A 5,455-nucleotide genomic window follows, 5' to 3' on the forward strand; every position below is an offset into this window, starting at 1 on the left:
GTAGGATCTAAAATGACTACATGAAAATGACAAATAATGCATCACTCATTTAAATAACCCATTACCTTTTCTTAACCTAAACACATTCTCTACACTTTTTATAATACTTAAAATACCACAAAAAAGGATATGCTTTAAGGTACGTGAACATATAGAGTAATAGCATGAGGTTTGCTCCCCACATCAAGCACCCCAACCCTTGTGAACTACACCGGAGACAAGAGTCCCTAAAACATCCACTTGGAAAAACCAATGGACATGCGTGAAACCAAGGGACTGGGGACAAATGAAAAACTCTTAAAGGGTTTGCATGTGCATTTACCTGGGACCCAATACAGAGGCAATGATTACAAAACCCCAGGACTGTATGTAACACTCCCTGGCTGACTCTGGGGTGAATGCTATGACACATGCACCAGTTAGAACTATGCTGACAAGAGGAATTCCTCATGATACCCCACCTCCACCTTGCTGCTAAAACACAGAGGGCAGGCAAGCACGCAGGGAAGTGGCACTTTCCTGCTGGGCTGCTCAGATGGGCAGAAATGGGCACCAGAAGCAAGTAGGTACCTAGGGTAGTCAGCATGAACAAAGCCACAGGCAGGCAGCACCCCCTCTGCTCCCTCACAGGGCAGCTGAGTCCTCAGACACAGGCAGTCCACACAGGGGGCACCCTTTGATCTCCAGGCCCTAGCAGCCAGAAAAGTTCACGCTTCAGGTCCCCATAGTGCTGCGACAACTGGAAAGACAGTGCTCGGCAGGACGCTGCCACCAAGGCCACGCACAGTTTTTCTATTAAAAAAAGAAATACAGATAACTCCGTGCGCTTGCCCCTCCCGTCCTCTTTCCGCCATTTTTCTGTGCCACCATAATGATGCACATGAATGTCCTGGCTGCTGCTCTCAAGAGCATCAACAATGCTGAAAAGAGAGGCAAACGCCAGGTTCTTATTAGACCATGCTCCAAACTTATTGTCCGGTTTCTAACTGTGATGATGAAGCATGGTTACCTCGGCGAATTTGAAATCATTGATGATCACAGAGCTGAGAAAATTGTTGTGAACCTCACAGGCAGGTGAAACAAGTGTGGAGGGATCAGCCCCAGATTTGATGTGCAACTCAAAGATCTAGAAAAATGACAGACTAATCTGCTTCCATCTCGTCAGTTTGGTTTCATTGTACTGACCACCTCAGCTGACATCATGGACCATGAAGAAGCAAGATGAAAACACACAGGAGGGAAAATCCTGGGATTCTTTTTCTATGGTGTAAAACACATGTGGAAATAAAATGCCTCAATGACAAAAAAAAAAAAAAAAAAAAAAAAAACACCTGTTTGCCTGTCCAGAGCTAAAACCTAATAGTCTGGCTCAGGTTTGCTGCACAACCACAGAGTACAACTCTTCGGGAACAAATGTATGAAGATACCATCTCTTTGCTCGCCCTTGCCTTCACCACCTCTCTCCCTGGACCTCAGCACCGCTCTCTAGGACACCACGGCGCAGCACATCGCAGCATGGCGTTGACACACTGATCTGAAACCCATACTTGACAACCGTCACCCAGGAGATGGCATCCTTCCAAATCTGGTCTGATGGCCAGCAGGATTCAACACTATAATCCCACATGCCTATGTGTGTTTGCATACCTGTGGTGGCAGGATGGGCACTGGGCAGCATCTGCATGATTCGAGCAGAGCGTGTAAAGGAGAGTCCTGGAGCCCTCGGTGGCTTTCTCAGGCCTTAAGCTTTTACATGCAGTGCAGCAACCAGGTACGTGGCAGGTAGGGGTGCTGGGGGGCCGGGAGGCTGGCAGGCCTCCAAGCCCCTGGCAAGTCTTCACTCTGGCCTTCTCTGGCTTCCTTTCTCCCCTTCTCTCTCCCGCCTCTCCCCTGCCTCTTTCTCCTGTCTCTGCTCCTCCTGGTGACTATCTCAATACTGCTGCCAGGACCCGCAGAAGTAAACAACAACTTAGAACAATGGAACAAATGCAGGCACCCCATCAGGCAGGGCAACCCTAATGGCAGGAGGGCAGAAAAGACTGAGAATCATTTACCCTACAATACCAAAACATACTTTTTTTAAAAAAGATTTATTTATTCATTTATACAAGCACTGGGTACAGTCAGAAGTGCAGGAGGGTGAGAGGATTCACCAGAGCCAGAGTGGGGAGCAGAACAGGCAGAAGGACAGAAGTACACTGCTAAGGGGAGCAGCGGGCACAGCAGGAGAGGTCTGTCGCGCCATGTGGGAACCTTGCTGGAGGCCAGAGATCGAACCAGCACTGCAGAGGCTGCAGGCAGCTTCGCAGCCCAGTGCTCAACCGCTGTGCCACCAGGGGAGGCCCCAAAACATACATTTCTTAACAGCTCCATGAAAATCTGACTTTTAAATACTCTGAAACTAGGTGCTGACTGAGGGCTCATTAGCAGGTGTCAGTATACACTAAAGAACTGAAACCTGTCCAAAATCAGGCTTCTCAGAAAATTACAAATATTTCAGACAACCTGGAGCAACAGCATAGTTGAAATGTCAGTTTCACCTCCTGTGCAAGGTCATTTCTGTAACACTAAGAGAGGTGACTGTCATAGCTTCTATAGAGAATCACACAAGAAAAATGAAGACACTGAAATAAACTAGATAAATACATAAGCAAAGTCCAAAGCAAAAGTGGAAATAGTAATCGACCTAATAATTAGTTCAAGATAACAGTCATTACCTTACCAACCAAACTCTGGAGAAAATTGCATTACACAGTGAGAACCTCAACAAATAATAATAATAAAAAAAAAAATAGAACAGAAGTATAGGTGAAAAATAGGACCTCACAGAAGTGAAGAATATGACTACACTGAAAAATTCCCTAGAGGGGGTGAACAGCAGACAAGATGAAGCTGAAGAAATACTCAGCAAGCGAGAAGATGAAGCAATGGGACACGCACACACACAAAGATTTTAACACACAAAAGATAGATAAGGAAGCTATGGGACAATATCAAGCACAATAAAAGCTGAATTATAGAGATTTCAGAAGGAGAAGAGAACATGAAATGGGTACAAGACCTCTTTGAAGAAAGAAGAACTGAAAACGTCCCAAACCTGGGAAAGGAAACAGAAGTCCAGGCACAGGAAGCACAGAAAGTGCTTTCAAAGGAAATAAATTCAACAAGATCCAAGCTAACACACCTTCTATTTAAACTGTCCAAAGTGACAGAAAAAGAATCTGTAAGGCAGCGACAGAGAAACAACATGTACATAAAATTATCCGATTTTTCAAAGTGCTGAAAGGAAAAAAGAAAATTATCAACCAAGGAATAGCCTACTTGGTAAGGTTACGATTCAGTATTCAAGGAAAGACAGAGTTCAAAGACAACAAAAGTTACAGGACTCCATCACCACTAAATCAGCCTCCTAATAAATGCTTAAAGTACTTCGTTAAGTTGAAAATTAAGTGTGCTCATATGTAATAAAACATACAAAAGTAGTGGACTTTCATACAAAAGTAGTGGACTTATCACCTATGAAACTTGTATAAAGGTGAAAAGGTAAAAGTAATAAACTGTAACTGTAGTGATGACTTAAGGGATACACAGAAGTTTTCAAGAATGTAAAATGTGACATTACAAACCAGTTATGGAGGTGAAAAAAAGTAGAGTTTTGGAATGCAAAGTGGTCACTGATGAAGATGAAAAAAGAGATTAGATTTCAGTAAATGGTACTGCAGAAACGGGACTGCCATATACAAAGGAATGAAACTACACCACTCTATTAGACCATATACAAAAATTAACTCAAAAATGGATTGAATGGTTTCTGAAAATGAGAAACTATAAAAGATACAAAAGAAAATCTAGGTGAAAAGCTCTGGCACCAGTCTTCAAGACATCTTTGAGAGCTCTTCTGCACCAGCAAGGAAAAGAAAAAAAATATGAAACTGAAAACATACAATAACACATATCATTAAAGACTGCAGTTAGAAGCATTTTAAAAGAAATTGAAATTGATGATACACCCAAGCAAAATAATTGAAACAAACATGTAGACATACATGTGAGGCATTTACAAAGGAGCATAGCGTTTCAGATTGTACCAACCACCGAAGGTTTCACATTCACAACATTTAATGAGCTCCTACGAAGGCAGACAACCTAATAAAATGTAGTCACTACTCTTTAAGTAGGTGCTTTTCCATTATAATACAGCTACAATGTGCAGTAATTTATGAACAAGTACTCAAAATAATCACAGAAATTCATTTTAAAGTATGATGACAGTGTACAACCAGGGGGTACCTAAGGACTGCAGATTGTTAAGGGATACATGGTCTACAAGGGGTCACATCACCTGTGCACATAAGAAGAGGTGTGAGAGTTTTTTAACAATGGTAATGTGAAGAAAGAGAGGGAGGGAGGAGGAGAGAAAGAAGGAAGAGGAAGAGGAGGAAGATGGAAGGAGGAAGAAGAGACTTCAAATAACGGCAAAGAGAAAATTGCTCACCCTTTCTTGGGCAAATACCTGGTCAAACAGCCTTGGCCTGAGGTTGAGCCACGGAGGCCTGAGAGGTTCGCCACAAGTCTAACGTACCTTATGCGTGCCACCACAATAAAGAGGGAAGCAGATCCCAGAGAGCTGGGGTAGATAGAGAAACTCAAAACTCAAGGTATACCATATATTCAGCCAGGAAGTCAAGGTATTGTCATTGTCCCTGCCAAAGACCAGGAGCCACTCCGCAATGGCATACTTGACTTACCTATAAAATGAAGATGAAATTGCCTGCCCCTCAGGTTCATTATAATGTGCACAGTAGGTAGACATCAAGGAGGATTTATGCCCACTGTTCATAAAACTGAGCATTTCTATTTTCACATTAAAAAGACACATGTATCTACAGAGCAATAAGAAAACCAACAACCATCTACAAACATCTTGTGACAAAATCGTGTGTGTTGATATCTGATTTACCCACATTATGCAATACTTTTTCACATACAGAAGAACCGGTCATTTCTGCACAAAGTCATGCAGGAATGTCTCTGCTGATTTCTCCCTTATAAGACACCAAGTTAATTACTGTGAAATACACTTGGTTTTGCCGTGTTGATGTTGTTATAGTGCAACATATCACAGTGTTTTATCGCTATTAATTATTGTTCTCACAATATTGGGCAATGGAAGACTGTAACCTTGAAGTACTAATTAAGACTCTCACACCAGAAGACCATATAACTTCCTGAAGGTCATTCACTGAAAAAGGCACTGAAATCTGAATGGGAAAAGGAACCCAAGATGCTGACAGAGACAGAAACCAAATGAAAATTCACAGGTCTGGGAATCAGCCACAGTTCTGCCACTCACTTTGTCATCTAGCAAGTCACATCATCCCTGTGAGCCTCCTACCTCATGTGAAACATGATCAGAAGGACTCAGACATCAATGAGACCTAGATTCTAGGATTAC

General features: G+C 42.5%; 1 pseudogene across 1 annotated transcript; it reads left to right on the plus strand.

Annotated features, from left to right (window-relative positions):
• Positions 1–847: 847 nt before the first annotated feature.
• Positions 848–1,574, plus strand: LOC311174619 (small ribosomal subunit protein uS8-like; annotated as a pseudogene). The gene has a single exon. The product of its transcript is annotated as a small ribosomal subunit protein uS8-like (transcript).
• The last annotated feature ends 3,881 nt before the right edge of the window (positions 1,575–5,455 follow it).

The sequence above is a fragment of the Talpa europaea genome, assembly GCF_964194135.1.
Source record: "Talpa europaea genome assembly, chromosome: 7".
Taxonomy (NCBI): Eukaryota; Metazoa; Chordata; class Mammalia; order Eulipotyphla; family Talpidae; genus Talpa; species Talpa europaea.